Raw genomic sequence first — 19425 nt, 5'->3', positions numbered from 1 at the left:
AAGAAAACGGCAATTACGACACCGTTCGGACTTCTCGAAGCAACCCATATGATGTTTGGGCTTCGAAACGCCGCGCAAACGTGTCAGCGATTCGTCGACAAAATCACCCGTAGTCTCGACTTTGTCTACGCGTACATAGACGACTTTCTCATCGCATCAGAAAATGAAATCCAGCATCGCGAGCATCTACGAACGTTATTTAGTCGCCTTAGCGATTACGGCGTAGTTATAAACCTCGCGAAATGCAAATTCGGCGCGCGAGAACTCACGTTTCTTGGCTACACGGTGAACGCCAACGGAATAAAGCTGCCAGCCGAGCGGGTCGAAACGATTAACAGCATTGCGAAACCTACGGACATTAAACAATTACACAGGTACCTCGGTATGATTAACTTCTATCGACGTTTCATACCGGGGGCCGCAAAAATTTTGCAACCGCTTAACGAGCTGCTAAAAGGCGCGAAAAAGGGTAACGCGCCCATCGAATGGTCCAGTCGCGCGGAAAGCAGTTTTGAAGAATCAAAACGTGCCCTCGCGGACGCCACATTGTTAGCGCACCCGATACCCCGTCAGCCTTACAGTAGACGCGTCCGACTACGCAGTAGGAATCGTTTTGCAACAACGCGCGAACGACAAGTGGCAACCACTAAGGTTTGCTACGAAATCTCTAACACCCGCGCAACAAAAATATAGCGCCTACGACCGCGAACTCCTTGCGATTTACACCGCCGTTAAACGTTTCCGTCACGCCATCGAAGGCAGGGAATTTATTATATACACGGATCACAAACCCCTCGTCTACGCATTCCGTCAGAAACTCGAGAAATGTTCGCCTCGACAATTTCGCTACTTCGACTACATAGCTCAGTTCACGGCAGATATCCGTAAGGCGTTAAGCCGTTAAAAGTGTAGAAAATGATGTAGCCGACGTACTATCCCGTATCGAGGCAATCAAAAACGCGGTAGATCATCGAACGTTAGCAGCAGCACAAGACAACGACGATGAACTACGCCAAATACTCAATTCCGATTCTCACACGCTGCGGCTGGAGAAGATCCGATTCCCTGAAAAAGACACCGAATTATACTGCGACACGTCGATAGGGACCTTGCGGCCGTTCGTACCGAAGTCGTTGCGACACAACGTGTTTCAGTCATTACATGGGCTTTCTCATCCGGGAATACGCGCCACACAAAAACTGATGACGAACACAGCCGGCCTCAGCCTATGACGCAACACAGGGAAAAGAAAGTATTCACTTTCCGCGAATTGGAGTCTTTTCGCTACGTATTCTTGCGACACGACGCAATTAGAGGCTCTTTACAGCCGCCTTACGATGGACCGTTTAGAGTAACGCAAGGAGACAAGAAAATGTACACCATCAAGGTTAACAATCACGATATAACGGTTTCCGCCGACCGGCTTAAGCCAGCATTTTTAGTATCAGAGAATCTCGACGCGAGAACCGTCGAAACCCGTAACATACTTATTCCACTAGAACAAATGAACGCTCGCAATGAAAGCGCCGTGAATAGCAACAACGAGGGAAACACTAGTAATAGGTATGTTACAGGCCGAAGAGTCCGTTTTCCTGATTGGCTACAAGCAGGTTTCGGCTAGACATCACAAAAGATTACACACGGGGACTTTCTCTGCAAAGGCAATAAAACGTTATCACTGGTAGGGGGGTGATGTAGCGGCACAAGAATTAGAATTTGCTTTAAACCCTGTTGTTTTGCTTTGGAGTATCAAGACCGTTAGGTCACAGGTATTGTAAGGAATACGAACTCCGGGCAAAACAATGGCGCCGCTACATGTAACCGTAAAGCAAGACGAATTTGTATCTTTTGACCTTCTTCTGACGATTATAAATAAACGAACGTGATCGCAAGCGATTTAGTATAAACTGTGACTAAACGACTGTATAGATATCGTTTCGCGACAAGATCTGTTTTAAATACAATAACGAGTACACATATTGATAGTCTCATTATTCGATCCCCTACATAAATTCCAAGCTACTCGTACTAAATCATTCACGAAATCTCTTCTGTTGTAACCTAATTTTAAATATTTTCAAACTATTTTTTTCATGCTCTTAGAAGAAAAACAGCGATTTCTCTGATACGTAACACGTCTCCATCTATAAGAGTAGAAAGATTTCCGAGCATTAAGTAAGTATGTATGTGTCAGGTCGCGAAGATCGAGAGCATCCGGCGCTATATTTCCGCGTCGATGCGGAAAAACGCAAGCCATTCGTTGGGCGAGAAAACTGTACGCCGTGGCTAAAGTTCGTGATTTAAGGGTACTTTGAAAATCTTTCAGCATTTCCTTGTGAAACATGTTGCCTATTCCTGCGCGAGTTTTCTTTCACTTTAGCCTACTTTTAACCCGTTCGTCGAATAAGGGGGAAGGTAACTGTGATGAATCGCTTTGAACGATTCAACAACTCCACTTTTAAGAAAAACCTGCACGTTTACAGAATTCGTATTAAAATCTAATATCGTTAATAGTCTCGAAAATAGAAGATTATATTTTATTTGTTAAATATCTCATTACGTCGTTACATAAATTTTGTCGCTTATTAGTTCAATAACACAACTTACTTGTCATAACTACCGATACAGGAAATTTTGTAACAAATTTATATAGATATATATTTTAGGGAAACACGAGATTAGTATACGGAACAAATATAATCGTAACAAATACTTGCTCCATATAAGCCCTATTCTGAAATTTCATGTATGTTTGTGAACAGGAGAATTTATATATGTATATACTTCAATAGCTGAACCTTCTACTACATATCCGAATATTCCGTTATCGAACAGAATGTCTATTACTTTTAAAGACTTAAACAAATATTTGTTTCTGTTGCAGCATGTCGTCAATATCGGTCAGTGGTAGCCGAAAAAATTTGTCGCCTTTCGTAACGCTTATCGACAACCAAAATAAAATTCGGGTCATTGATAATGGTTACTGGTAACCAAAAAAATTCTGGTCATTTATATTGGTTATCGGTAACCGAAATTAAATTTCCGCCATGAGTAATGGTTACTGGTATACATAGTTAGTGATTACTGGTAGTAAAAATATTTTTAATCATTCATGTTGATCATTCGTAATCGAAACAAGTAAAAATTAATATATGTCGGAGATGTAGGGTCAACGGGCCTTTCTTTTGTAATTTTGGGAAGATCCCCGATACTTTGGTCTAAACTATTTATTATAGCTGTACTTAAATAATGGAACTTAGAAGAAGTTGTTGCGATACGATCTGATTATGTCTGCCCGAGATTTGCGACAGTGGACTTGGGCTCGAGGTGACACAACTGGTCGCCGAACGCAGCCACGGTCACGGAATGAACGTTTTTGCTTAACAGAAGAAGTACCAATATCGAGGGACACACGCTGTATTAACTAACAAACCCCGGGCAGGAGCAATGTCGGCTCTACGCGGGTCTGCCTAGTAACGGCGCCTGGAATTTTGTCGATATCCCCTGTCAATATGCAATTGACAAATGCGATCGTATCAGTCTTTTATTCTTGCGATCATCTTGTTGCACACATCGTCTTGTCAGTCAGTCAGAAAGATACCGTGCGTCACAGCTAACGTCACTTCGTGATTCAAAATATATTCTATTGTACAAAGAGTTTTCCCGTTGACCGTGGATTCGTTATTGAACCTAAGAACATTGTCTTTAACATCAAGAGTGTTTAATTACCACGTTAAATTGTTAAACCCTGTTAAATCAACACTTGTACATATAATTGTAAATATAATCTTCATTGAACAACTACGATGGCTTGTCCTAATGAAGATACGCAACGCGCCCCTAAGACTAACGCCAACATATATTTTAATCATTTATTTTTTTGAGAAATTTCTTTGAGATTTATTGGTAATTGGCTTCCAATTAGATGAAAATTAATGTTTACAGATCAACATTTCTCCAAAAAATGTTTAAAATAACTATTATTTTGGATTTCTGGATTGTTCTGTTGTTCATTATTTAGTTACCATGTGGTAGTGTCAAATGCATTATAAAAGAAGTCTTTTAAGAACTACGTTTTCAAAAGACACGTATAACAGACGTTGGAATAAATTTTCATCGGATAAAGAATGACATAAAATTGCCAACAAATTGACGAGTCATCTCTGATTTGTACTCAACATGTATGTGTATGTATACGTAGTATGTACTTACTATGACTAAATTCATTACAGAGATATCAAAGAGTATCAAAATAACTTATATAAAGTAGTTTTTAATCATTGAACTTATTACATTAAACATCATCATAGGTGACGTAATTATTAATGTTTTTATTTTATGAAAAGCGTCGGATGTATTTTCTGTACCTGACACCAGAAATGCATTCATTATTTTATTACACAACCATGAGATTAATTATGTGAATCTGTATTGCATAAATTAGATCATATGCTCTTATTTAACGTTTTTTCGTCATATTCTTTCTCCTTTTCATACTTGTATCATAACTTCTATAACGAATCCCCGCAATAATTCAAAAAGTATTTTTATACATTCACGAAAAATAACTTCAGCTGATCAAGAAATTCATTTGAATAAGTAAATCCTTTCGTATAATACATAATATACACAAAAGCTTTTTATAAGTGTTCAGATACTTTTACCATATACCATTCGTCGAAGGGAGACTTTGAATCTACCCCTAAGAATCTCATGATACATACTTACTAAACACATATCTTCTTCTGCAGAAACATAATCCTCAGATATTCGTGAAAAACTAAATAAACCGGATGTATAATATTTTGTACGATATTAAATATTGTATAACGCTTTTGTTTAATCCCTATAATTTCACTTAGTATATTTGCATCATATTATTCGTGTCTTCTTCTATCGCCCACAATTCCCACAAAAACCTTCGCAATAATCCAGAAAGAATTCTTAAACATTCACCAAAACTAAATTCTACTTATCAAGAAACGTTTGAATAAGAAAATCTCTTTTCAATATACCGCAGAACGGGACAACAACGAGAGAACAACTTTGCTCCTAATGCTTAAGCTATCCTTGATGTTTTTAGGGTCAACATCTTACACGGTATAGCATGCTTTCCACAATCAGTATTGTTATGTCAAATAATGCTTTGAGACTGGTGTTATTTTGTGCCAGAGCGGTCCGTAAATGGCGCACGGACGGGTTAGTCGCATCGTTTGCCAGCGTTTCTTCCTTTCGTGTCTATCCGAGTCTTTTATCGTTCGTTATTGAAAAGGAACCAAGAGGCGCGGGTCGAGCAACCAAAAGAGCAACAGTCAACGGTGCAAGCATTTGAGAGAAAATTCTGCCAGTAGCGGATATATTTTCTAGCGTTTAGGGCAACTCTTGAATTCCGATATCTCGCTAAAATCTGGCTTCCGGGTTCAACGATGACTTCTTCTTGCTGAATTCTATTCCACGATACGCTGAATGAAACGCGTTTTCTCTCTTTGGAATCGCGGTGTGTTATGTGCTTTGAAACGCTTGATAGGGAAATGAGAATTTTCGTAGCATGAAATGCACGGAAATATGAAGATTAATTTAAAATTACGAGCGTATAAATAGGTACAAATATTTAGCTCTTTTCACAAGTAATATCGTGTTTACGTACGTAACTAGGAAACAATAACAGATTTAAAAATGTGATAAGTCTATTCTGAAAGAACAAAAACGTAGGAACTTTTGTCGATAATATCGTAACATGTACGCAAGTATTGAAAGATAGGAGGTTATTTTCCAGCCGGGACCTCAACATTCAAAACGATTCTTTGCGATGATCGTAACGATCCTTTTTATTTTTTATATCTATCCTGCAATAGCCGAGCGTGCCATAAACGCGGCCATTTCATTAAAAGGAGTCATTAGCGATGCTAAGAAGCAGAGGAAGAATTTCCACAACCCTTACTTAATCGTTTCGTGGCCTCGTGTTTGCACATGGAAAGATATAAGTGCTATATAACGAGCATGCTAATTGGATCTTTTTCGCTTCGGTGAAAACGAATCAGCATGCATATTTTTATATTTTATATTTATAGAATGCATATTACATCATTAGGATTAATATCAGAAAGAGAGTAAGACTCGTTTGATCATCGAGAATGATCAGTTGTCAGGAACATCTACACCAAGCATTCGTAGAATAAGAGATAGCATACATTTCTTAACAATTGGAAAAAATCCCTCATCAGTCGTTTCATAGTACATATTAACTCGTTGACTGCCACGACACCCGTATTCGGGTGTCAGCAAAGTTTCTGGTCATGCCGCGTAGCCCATATTCGGGTGTCGCTTATTTGACTACTTGCGAAGGATCGTCGTAGGTATTTGAAAAGACATTCCATAATAATAAATTGTTAATTAATAATTAATTGTAATAATAGTTGAATTGTTATAAAATAAAAATACGAAAATGGTTTATTAAAAAAATTATTTAGAATGTAAAACTTTAAAGCATTCTATACATAGGTGAGGTTGGTCGGGACAATTTGGACTATAAGTTGTTGTTTTCTTCAAATTCTTTCGTGCCTTTGTTCGGTCCATTCGACGTCTTTTATTTGCATAACGTAGTTTGCACGCGCGTCTAATGCTTCTTCCGGAATCGTTTTTCCGAACGGCGATATTATGCCGACTCCGTCGAAGACAAGGATCTTTTGTATTTTCAGACAACCCTAATAATTTTCCAACTAATAATTGTCTAAATATTCTAATATTTATATTTTTACTTGTTGCAATTTTGTAATCCGTCAAAACGTTTGCAACAGAAATTGCCAAAAAGAATCGAACGCCAAGTTTTCTGTACCATTTGATTCCTTTTCCAATTGTGGTGGCATAAGAAACCATTTGGTCGGAATAATCCATAGCACACTTTCCTTCGTTATATTCAACAGCAGCTAGTGGTTTTAACGTTGCGAACAAACGAAACGAAAGATCATTCTTGAGACCACCGCTTGAGCGACTCGCATTACTAAAATATCGATGGGAGCACCTAGCAGAGAACGCTTGGTACTGTTGTACGCGTGGCTTGACGGAGATTTCTTTGAAAACACGCGTGCCAGTCAACGTGTTAATGAATAATATGAATATATATTAATATAGGAATGTGGTGTAGTATCGTGGACGGATTGCCTGGGAGATATCGGGATCACCGGCGATCTATCGGTTTCGTGATTTCTTGTATCTCCGCCAGGATCCATTCAACGCATCAAGAGGAAACTTCAACGGGAACTCTACGGATTCTACAGCGAAGGACCACGGTCACCTCCTTGATCAAAAGAAGGATCTATAAAGAATCTCGGTAAGCTGGATTTCGTACATTATCGAAACGGTAAACCCGAAACACGTTCTGAAGATAGTGACTTTTCTTTTGCTGAAAGTATCGTATCTATCAACATGAATCCAACTGATATGAGTACGGCAAAGCGAAACGAACTAATTGCTACTATTCTCGAACTCACGAGTTTAGAAACTTCAGAAGAAATATGGAACAAAACATTAACAAAATAAAAGAATTTTCGGAATATAGTGATAGAAACTGGGCCAAGGAAATACGTGACATTGCAAAAACTATACGAATGAAATACGACACTGAAACCGACCAGTCACAAATGACTACCCACGTAGAAACCGGTGCCGATAACGTGACAGACGACGAAACCGACGTGGACCAGACGTTTCACAAAGACTACGAATTAGTTACGTCACGATTAGACAAAGAAACGACTGCGACGAAGAACAAGGCCTCCCAGCAGGAGAAGTCATACGTACTATTGAGACACTACGGGGTCGAGACGACGTAGGTGTTGAAGATTTTATTCTATCGGTTCGCAAAGCAAGAACCAGGTGCAAGGCAAGTGCTAGAGACTTCCTATTAGATCTTATACTTACTGAAAAAATAATCGATAACGCGGAAAGGAATATAAGATACTTAAGATTAACTCGTTTGAAGACCTATATTCTATATTCTATTTTATAAGTAATTTTAATTATGCAGTACCTATTGAATTCATTTCCTAATCGATTAAATAATATTTTAGTGTATGATGTTATATAAAATATTGTTATATTTCCACTTTAAGAAGATTTATTTTCCTCCGAGAGAGAAATTTATTATAATCGGTAGAGAAATTTAAAGACGCTTGATTGAAAAGTAATCAGAATATACTCCTATGTAGTTAGCTATAATTTTTGAGAAATTGATGTGGTAATTAATATAAAACCATCAAAGACAGTAAATTTGTTTTTTATATGGGTTTCCTTCGAGTTAATAATCGAATTCAATGTAAGTTATTAAATTACGATATTAAAAACTAATTTTCAGAAAAAAATTACTTTATTCCTACATGTAAGTATATCTTAAAGGATTAAATAAAAATTCCTTGAAAATAGCACGTACATATATGTCCCTTTGGTCTTTTTTCCTTTTTATTTAACACTGAACTTGCCGTATCTTGTATTTATTTGCAAAATAATTTTCCGCTTAATAAGTTTTTCTAATTGCATTTCTGTATTAAGTTTCTTTGCACTCTCCGAGTCAAGTACACTTTGGAGACATGCTCGCACGTAACTAAAGCTCGTGAAGATTATTAAGATTATAATGAATTTCAATATTTACTTCTAAAAGCTTTGATTTTAATATCGAAGAACTAGCAACGAAGAGCGAAGACAGTAATAAGAAAATTACTAATATCTTTCCTTGTTTTCTCTATAATTTTATGCAACAAAACAAATAAGTCGCGATATTATTGATTTTAAGTTCCAAAATGTTCGACTATCGTTTGACAAATATTTCATTGTTATCAGTATAATCTGAAACGTATGAATTATTAATGTTTCATTGCTTTTATTCGCAAAGCAGGATATTTTATCAGTTTGAATTGAAAATGACTATGAAACATTTTCCCATATCTTCTCATTGTTAAACGTTTCTTAAATCTTTATTTTAATTTTTTCTTAAAGTTTCAGAAAAATAACAAAGGGATTTTGTCAACATACATAATATCTCGTTTCAATTTTTTGCAACATTTTTTAAAAATTAACAGCCTCCTCATTTATTGAAACGAGTATGAGATCGTAACATAAAAATTAAAAAATTTTTGTACCGTTTTTACGTGTTTCGAAACACGTAAAATATTGGCTTACTCTTACTACATAATATTATTCTTGCATTTTAATGATGATCGTAATCCATTTTCACATGAAAAATGATAAAATTCCTTGTGACTATATGTATGCATGCATTATAAATTTAATTATATCTAACACGATGAAGTTAAATAGAATAAAATTTAATTTAAAGTTAATTCACGAATTTATTTAATTTTGTTAATTAAATACGAGTGTCTAGGAAGTTTCAATCTAGGAATTTTATATGATTTTCAATGGATAAAAAATTTGGTTGCAACGTGTTTTGCTCAGAAACATCACCAAGAGGAATAAAATAAAACTACGGTGTGGAAATAACTGAGGGCAAAAACAGGGCTATGTTCACACCTGCCTGAAACAGCTGACAAACTAGTGTGTATTGTGGCAAAAAAATAAAAGGAAGAAAATGTCATTCTTTGTTTCTACGTCACGAAAAGCTGTTTCGGAAAAATTCAACTTTCGTTGCTAATTTCGAGAATGAAAAAATCAATTTAAACCTCTCGATAAGCTAAGTAAAAATCCACTTTGGCTTTATTAAAGAATGCAGTTATGTATAAAAGTTAGATTTGTAATCTACCGCGGAAAAGAAACTTAGTTCTGGTGTAAAATTATCTTGTAGAAATAAACGGGTAATTATTAGATCGTCCGAAAAGTTTCTTTCGTTTTACAAGGAAATAATGTACAATATTTTTCGTTTTATATTATTTTGTCGAATTACGTATAATCCATTTTGTTCTATCAAAATAAAGATCACAACGTTCGACAGATTAGTTTCATGTTTGTACAAAGATGCGTCGTTGTAAAAGACCTGTCTGTAAAAGAAAGACACTTTTTGGACAACCTAATATATTAGAATTAAAAATATTTAAAACTAAGCAATCATACATGCTTAAATAACAAGCCAGATATAAAATGAAGATGACACGTATAAAGAAGCTTCATTTGCAAAAAAGACTGTAATCATCGAGGAAATTTTTACTAATCTTATGAGATCTTTTTAAATTAAATTGCATTAAAAAGTTTCATATTATTATGATACTCTAAATTGCAAATTGTTAATACAAAGAGTCATACAAATCAGATTTCGAAGGCAACAAAAAAATTTTTTAGCTAGAGTTATTGTACACGATATTATATAACTTTCAAATATCCAAATCTTAATAAAAATTTGTAATACAAATTATATTAACATTGTCTCCTTTAAAGCGTGGAAACGTAAAATACGTTATTCTTTACCCTCTTTTTACAATTGACAAAAAAGGTTAAAGACGCATTTTCTAACACAGTGTTTGATCTGCCTTGGAAATTCATTGCAAATTTCCCAAGTAACGCAACGCTTCACCACGTTATTATAATCCTAACAAAACGACTACTTTTCATAATTCGAGCAATCCATCTTATCGTGTATAATATATTCCATAATTCAAGCTATCCATCGTATTCCCCTTATCACTTAGAAGAAAATTCAGAAGGGGAAAAATTGGAAGGAAAATGGATCCAAAAAACGAGAACGGCAAGTGAAGTGAGGGAAACACGAGGGAAAATCGTTGCACGCAGGTTTTTCATCGACGTCGAATGAATAGCGAACGAGCAACGAGAGCAAATTCACGAACGATTTCTATTTCTCGTGGACAAACACGAGTCGCGTAAACGCGCGAAAGTAAATCTCGACGCGTAAAGTACACATAGAATTATCGTGACAGTCGCGTCCACTCGCGATTCCATTCGATTGGAATCGCGGCCGCTTGCCAGCACGAACCTCAATTGGACCGATTAATTTCCCTGTCGTCGTATAAACATAACAAATAGCCAGCTGCTGATAAATTCCGCGCGATCAGATGCATTTCATAGATTGGCATCGGTTGCGTCCGACCAATTGTCGGTATCGATCACTGACCAGAGAAGAAGCAAGCAGCGCATTGTCGGACCAGCAACGGTTGCTACTACTGTTCATCGAGCACCTAATAGAGGAGCAGTTCGGTTACTCGAGTGTACGTTTTCATTCATGCATACCAAATATCTGTGATAACTTTCCTCAAATAAAATTTCTACCGTGTGAAAACCACACACCAGAGTGGCATACTGTAAGTTACATTTCTCGAATTTTATCGTCCATTTATATTATATTATAGTATTATAATTTATATTATAATTTATATTAGCAGCATTATATATTTTTATTTGGTTTTTGGATTGACCATGTATTCGTATAATATAATATACTAACAGTAATATAATAGTAATAGTAATTTATCAAACCGAATATTTCAGAAACATTGATAGTTAGAATATCAATTATGTAATTGATTTTGTATAATACTTTATGGATGTATCGCTTATTTTCTTTTCTTTTTTATATCTTTTATATCTAACAAGTCATTCCCTTTTCAGTTGCTGGCAACAACAAAAACGGGATTTTCAGAAATATACATTCTTATGAAGATACTGAAAGATTGAAGAAAAAATTGTACTTTGAATGTTTTTTAGAAACAAATATTTTCAACCGATCGAAACTCCCCATTGTACTTCTGTAGCACGCGGAAAATTTCTTTCTATTCATTGATAGTTATATAATAAACGCCATAAAATAGATTTTCCATAGAGTTCATTGTTTAGAAGAAAAAAAATTGCTTAAAAGATGTGCTTCACACATTTTCACACCTCCCCTCTAAATGTTTTTCTTCTTATATACATCTACAAATTACGTCTTTTATCGCATATAATATTTTTTATAACATAGGCAAATTAACAAGAAAAATACAAATGAACATATTGAAATTCATAAAAGAAATAAAGGAATCAAATATTTTTTGCATTACTAGACCAATCGATTTTCAGAATAATATCGCACTGGATACAATTTTTCTCATAATCCATAGAATTTCATCCCTACAGCATCATCGACTCGATGAGATTCTATTCACGTACAGTCTTTTATCTGAATTCCTTGGCTTAGATTTGCATCTCGTATCGAATATATGGCAAGGGTATGATAAAGTCCTCTGTGGCTCAAGATATGACACGTGTCCAGCTCTTAGACCCGTGAATGACGTGATTTACGATCCCCGACCTTTCAAGCGCAATCCCGAGCAGACATTCCGCAGACGAGACGTGTCTTGTGAAGTGAAACTTCTATCTGTTAAATGAATGCTACAGAATATTTAATTACGTATAACTAGTTTTCGAGTTCAGAGTGGTTTTACCAAATTAAGAGAAAACTAAGTCTGCAAAGGGTTGCGAACGAGAAATTATTCCAAGCTCAAATTAATTAAATAAATAATGACGAATGGAGAATAATTTTAATTTTTAAATTTATTTATAGAGATGATAGAAAAAAAGAATATATATAATGTAATATATATAATTTATTGGGAATATATAATATAATATATATATATATATTCACACACACACACACACATATAAATACAAAAGAGAATATTATAACAGTTTTGAACATTTAATTTAATATAACTTACGAAGTTTATTCTATAAAATTCAGATTTTACTCTGCCTTAAAAATAAAAGGATTGCCATGCAGCATTATTTTATACTGAAAATTAAATTCTATAAAATTCATACACATAATACTGTATACAATATTCAATGATATGCTTTAAATTTAGTAGAATTCAATAACTATATGTGATTTTTAGGATTCAAAATAAGGAATAAATAGGAAATGTGACTGGTATGGAAGATTTAAATCAGTGTGATTTAAGCTGATTTAATTAATGTGATCTAAATCAAGTTTCTCAACATGGTTTTTGAATTTAATAGTACAATAAAAAATTCAATTATTTTCGGAAAACTGAATTACTTCGATCGCATATTGTAACAGCAACAGGCAAAGTAAAAGCCCAAAATCAATGTACTTCACGTTTTATCGCAAAAAATATTTTTCAAAAATTTTACTGGCAAGGAAAGAATTTCATTAAACGAACTATATTTTATCTTGTTAACTAAAATTTCAATAAGAACATATTATTAATAGCGATGTAAAATAAAATAGAAATGAATAAAACACGTCTGCTTTAAACAAACGTATCTAACAAAAAATTGCGGCAAAAAAGATGATCCGCTGTATATACAATATTTTTTCAAGTTTTAATATTTTTCTTAAATTTATATCGCTTTATGGAAGTGATTAAATTATTTAAGGAATTATATTTTTACGATAGATATTAAAAAATTTAATTCTGTTGCTTATTTTCATTCATAAACGTACTTAAAATGTTATGAGAATTTTTATTCAAATTTAAATAGAGTAATGTACTAATTTCTGTTATAAATATCGCTCCTGAATTTTGACAAAATTTGTATTTTCCTATACAGCAAAATATTATTGAAGTCTACTGAAGTGTATTATATAATTATATACTAATGCCTACATAATATAATAAATATAATATATTTGTTCTTTCTGTTATTGAATCTTATATCTTAAATGTAACCATTCCAAAGATTCTGCAATTTCTAACAACTTTTAACCATTTGCGTTATTTTTATGTGTGAAATTTTGCGGCAATGTCCGTTTAGTTGGCTCTTATCGATGCTTCACTTCACTACTATTCTTATACTTTGTTTCTCATGCATTATCCATAGAAATTAATCACATCTTATCGCAGCCGTTGGTATTTGCACTATTTTAATGGATCAAATAAAAATTTACTCCGACCAATAAGAGCTTTAAAAATAATAGCACAAATAATAGCTATCGACAATTTTATCTGAAATTTTAGGACTTCGTCATAACAAACTGAAATACAATAGTTTCGCTCGATATCGGACATTGATAATAATTTAATAATATGCGAAATAGAAACTTAAATATTAAACCGTGTTGATAGGAAAATAAGAAAATAAATAAAGAAAAATAAAAAAAACGATGTTGCGAGAAAGTCTAGTTACGCGGAAAAAAGGCCTACGTGACTTAAGGGAAAAAGACGAATTAACAGTCAGTGTGAGTTGAGAAGGGAGAGTGTTATAGCACATTACTGTATTTAGTTCACGTTAAATAACCATCATTTCCTGTTTATTCCATTGTAAATAGATCTATCGATTAATAAAAAAATCCTATAATATTTTTCGTTTAATGAAATTTGAGACATCTTACCTATATTAATTTAAAATACGATAATAATGAATAATATAGTAGTTTAAATCTTAGAATTTCAATGTGACTAGACTGCAACAACTTAATAAAATAAACAATAATTCCGCTTTCACTGTGTCTTACTTTCTAAAAATACCACAGTTTTTTTCCATAACGCATTTATATAATAAAATCTTGAAATTTTCGTCTTCTGTTATGAAGGCTTAATACAAATTCTATCTCCAGCAATTTCTTGCAATTAAGAATAAATTTGTTTTAATTTAGAACCATTCGAATATGAAATTAGAATTAATTGACATCCACCTCAGACTGTTCAAATTTTCAGTTTGCATCTTCTAATTGCATACAATTAATTCTAACAATAGAATTTATCCGACCAACGCAATTCATCATGCATGAGTTGTTATATTGTCGTTTTATTAGGTGTGAATGTTATAGATAGTACACAATTTTTGGGAAAAAGCCGTTAACAAATTATTTTATACTTAATAAAAATAAATGTCTAAATGATCAAATGTTATTTGGGAATATGAAAAAATTTTTTGCAGAACGTAATACCCATATAAACTTGTGGAAATTCTCTAAATTATTGGATTGTTTGGAAAAACCGCAACGTTTTCAAAGTTGGACGATAATTATTTATTACAAAATTCTGTGAAATATCAAATTGTTAAATTTGAGCAGATCATTCTAGTTTGGTATTAAAAATAGCAATTAAAGAGAAAAACCTAAGATCGCATAATAGAAAGAGAAATTTTTTTTAATGTTATTCAACACTTTTTTTAATGACAAGGAATAGAATATTTTGTAACTCGATAAAACTAAACGAACCAATCAATTGCAAACAAACAAAAATACCTCCAGAAAAGCGACCATAAAGATATTCGATAAATGGAAGACAGTCGTCATGAAAAAATCGATGCAATTCGAATAATTTAATGAAATTCTAATTCTATAGAAATATATTATTCAAAATTCAGTAGAAACTTTTCGAACAATCCAAATACATGTGTGTATCTTGCCACAAACAATTTTTGAAAACAAGTACAATGATAAGCAACTACCACAAAGTTTTGTCTAAATGTAAGAGTGGATAGAGTAAATATAAAAGACCAAACACACGCAAGGAAACAACACACTTCATTGTACTTCACTGCACAATACTTCACTTTGTCTTTTATATGTTCCGTAGTTTGTATTTAGCAAATAAACCTCAACATACTTTTTCTTCATTTTCTCGGCGATCAACTAGTGGCAGTATGTTGATTTGCACTCTAGTCATAAATAAGTTAATAAAAAACGTTACCATTCAATTGTTTATAAAAATTTTACCGTAATTTTTGGTAAGCAATTAATGTTATTATATTGTCGATCTTATGCAATTATTGGGTCTGGAAATGAAAATCCGAGAGTTCTATCTAGGAAGTTTAAATAATTTGAAGGTTCTATCAGATTAAGCGATTTGAAGCTTGAATCTTGGTTTGTTAGTTCTGAATTTGAAAGCTTAGAAGATTTTGTCCAAAAGATCAGTAATTAAATCTCTAATTCAAACAATCGTACATTTTTTAAAGGGATACGAAAATGTCTGTGAACGAGGGATTTAGAGGAATATCTAATTAAACCACTGTTATGGATGAAAAGTTTAATTTAGTATTATAGATAAAAAAGAGACCATAAATATTAAAATAAATTTAAAATTAATGAGGAAGTTACGTTTAACTAGTGTTACGCCACGAGGCTTACCACAGGCTATATTTTCTAACCGTCGCTCGCGGTCCTACAACGTCGCAGGCAGACCGTCTTATCTGCCCGCTCTTATCATATACAATATATCGACGAGAGCATAGTTGTCGCCAAGCAGCGAGCTCTAGAAACGTCGATTTTTGACCGTTACGTTTTTCACACAAGAAGAGGCATACGTGATCATAGGCGCGAGCGGTGGCGTGACCCGAGCATAGTGGGGGTCGTCTTCCAAATGAGACAAAGGAATAATCGAAGGGCGATCAGTTCCTTCTGACGAGTCAAACGTGACACTTCGACAAATCTGACGAGCAAACCAATTTATCTAGAGATATCGCAAAGTCGAGTCAAATTTCTGTAACATATTCATCATATTATTGTAAAATATATTATTCTATGTTAACCTGTTAATACAGTGTTACATTCATTAAACCACCTCTGTTATCTTAACCGAAACAGGGGAACGACTATTTCGCGGCGTCGATTAACATAATCGTAGCGAGAATTTACGCCTCTCGCTGACGCGTTTTCCTAGCGACCGCGTCTCTCCGCGAACGGCCGTAACAACTAGTATGGACTCTTCAGTAAAGCTTCAGACCTATACCTTAGACACAGTAAGAGAAGAGAGAAAGTGAGTGTTTCGACCAAGATCTGCTAGTATGGACTCTTCAGTAACGTTACGTTTAACTAATAAATGTAATTGTAATCGCTCGCGATCGCGTCCGTTTATTTCTACTGGTCGAGGGAGAACCGGAAAATTTAAATTCGTCTACGTTTGACGGTTGCATGTAGTGGCGACATTGTTTTGCGTGGAGTTTATTTGTTCTTACATTACTTGTAACCTAACGGTCTTGATACTCCGAGGCAAAACAACAATATGATTTGAATTGTGTTTTGACTCATGTGCCGCTACAAGACCATACAAGTATCTTTTATTTTAAGTGCCTCTTTTACATTTATTGTTTACTACAGACTAACACGACAAAGTTGGTTTTCCTCACGTTCGGTATCTTCCGTTAGCAACTTCGTCTCGAGGACGGCTAAAACCCTTCCTGGTCCACCAATCGTCTTATTATCCAATCGGAAGCGGTGTCTACTGCCCTCACTTTCCTAACCAAAATTGTCATCAACAAATCCGATGGTCCCGTGTCCTTAGACACACCCACCCCTAACTTTCCCCAAACACAGTATCGTCAGTAAAACTTCACTTATTCTGTATCCTTAGAATAGTCAACATCTTTTTTTGCCGAATTTCTACGTTTTACATAAAGTTGTTGTGGTGAATTGTGATTTATGTGTGTTAACACAGTGTGTATTCCATTGTGATTGCTGAATTCACGATAAAGTTTAATAAAAGTTATTTATCTTAACAATCATACATTCAGCTGAATCTAACAGTTCCTTTCCATTTTTATCTATTTTATATCGTAATATTTCTTTTTAGTCATAAAGCGACATCAAAAAAAAAAAAAAAAAAAAAAGGAAGAAAAGAACGAAAACATCGACGAATATCTACGTAGCATGTCTTCTTCTTGTCATATTATACGAAAGTAAGACAATTATAAAACACGATACACGCGAAACAAGTTGCAACTGGGACAGTTATAAAACGATCATTTAAAATTCTACTTCATTAAAGCGAAGGTTTGTCTGGCCCTGATAAAATTGTTGTCATATTTTTGGAAAAATGTATTCCCGATCGATCGGTATTTCGAAAAGGATGACAGTCCACGTTCGATAAATATTTCAAATAGATTCGCTTCGACGTAACACTGTTATGAAATTCCTTTCGTCACCACTTATTATGCCCGTTAATTATGGCTGTCAGAATGTGAAATCCCTGTTGTCGACAGCCGGCAATCACATCGAGGTGGCGTTTAATAATTAATATGCCAACTATATTTCCCGGTACTGGAAGGAGCACACGCGCAATTGATACTGAAGCGCATCTTCGGCATAGCATTATTAAACGCGACTAGCTCCGCATGCCACAATGTCAGCCGTAATGGCTGCATTATTCACTAGGACAACGGTCGCGTTTCCTTTCCACCGAAACAAAGGACTTTGAATTAAAAGTAGTCCTCGTGATCGTTCCAGATTAATTAGACACTTGTTCTCGTCGTGAATGTCCTCGTCACCATGGTCCTTGAAGCTTTATAAAAATGAACTTTCCAAATATGTATGCTCGTAGAGGAGCTTTTGCGTACACGTTTAGATGATCGAGCAAGAGATTTTTCATAAAATAAATTAACCTATTGAGGATCAACATGTTGCGTTTACGTAACATTTCATTCGCAATTTTTTTTAATTTGTGTGGGTGATCTTGTTTTTGCAATTTTATGTTATAAAAGAAAGCTCTAAGAATTTATTTAATAGCGAGTAATATAAATAAACAATAGCTTTTATAAAAATCTTCAGAAGTGAAAGAATATTAACTACCTTGAAAATTGTTTCATAGAAGAAGACGATCGCGTAGTTAATAATTTTCTAACGCAAACTGATTTCTGAAAAAATTTCTGTTTTTTACTTATATCGTTCTTCTATGAAACCGCCGATATTTAAAATTATTGGGGTTGTTCAAGAGGTTTGTATTGTAGTGGTTTGGATTAGATTTGGGTTAGAGTGTATTGTGAATTTCTAGTAAATAATGAAATGTTCAAACAAGTACCGCTGAAGTGGATATTAAAAAAAATGAAAAAGAAATATCCACTACTTCTTATTTTTTTAGAAAAAATATAATCAGCTTTTATTAACTGTAAACACAGAACATTATGTAAATGGCGATAAAACGTAAAAACCTCTCTCGAAGACCCATGTTAGTCATCGACGTTCGCGGTGGATCAAGTGCCGATAATCCAAAGATTAGATTATCGATATAATATAATCGATGTAATCAGTAAGGTAAAGAAAAACCTAAAATTATATATTTATTTTCCGTAGTCTTTCTTTTCCAGGTTAGGACGGACTTGGTCTACTTTTCCAACCAGCAAACTTAACATCTCTCGTACTTAATATTTATATTAGGTCATCCCATAAGTTCGTGCCGTTTTTCGAACGGTTATATATGTTATTTTTTTCAAACACCTATGAATCGTTGTCTTAGGTATTTTCAGAACATTTGACATCTCTTGAACCGTCAAACTTCGTGATTTTTCAACAAGATCCCGAATTTTATCTTCGTCTGTCTGAGGAGGACGCCCGGAGCGTTCCTCGTCTTCTAAACAGAAATTCCCAGCTCTAAAACGTTGGAACCACTTCCTACAGGTGCGAGATGAAAGCGCATTTTCTCCATAAACCGCACATATGTTTTTCGTGGCAATTGTTACAGAACTTCCTTTCCGAAATTCATATAACATGAGATGTCGAAAGTGGATACGCATTTCACTCATGAT

General features: G+C 34.4%; 1 protein-coding gene across 1 annotated transcript in view; it reads right to left on the bottom strand.

The window, feature by feature from the left end:
* LOC117237067 overlaps positions 1 to 19425 on the bottom strand; it is a 273567-nt gene that overhangs the window by 83378 nt on the left and 170764 nt on the right. The window lies entirely within an intron of this gene.

Source organism: Bombus vosnesenskii, unplaced genomic scaffold (assembly GCF_011952255.1).
Source record: "Bombus vosnesenskii isolate JDL3184/JDL3185 unplaced genomic scaffold, Bvos_JDL3184-5_v1.1 scf7180000013355, whole genome shotgun sequence".
Taxonomy (NCBI): Eukaryota; Metazoa; Arthropoda; class Insecta; order Hymenoptera; family Apidae; genus Bombus; species Bombus vosnesenskii.
Note: the sequence above shows the minus strand (reverse complement) of the source record. Positions and strands in the feature narration are given on the sequence as shown.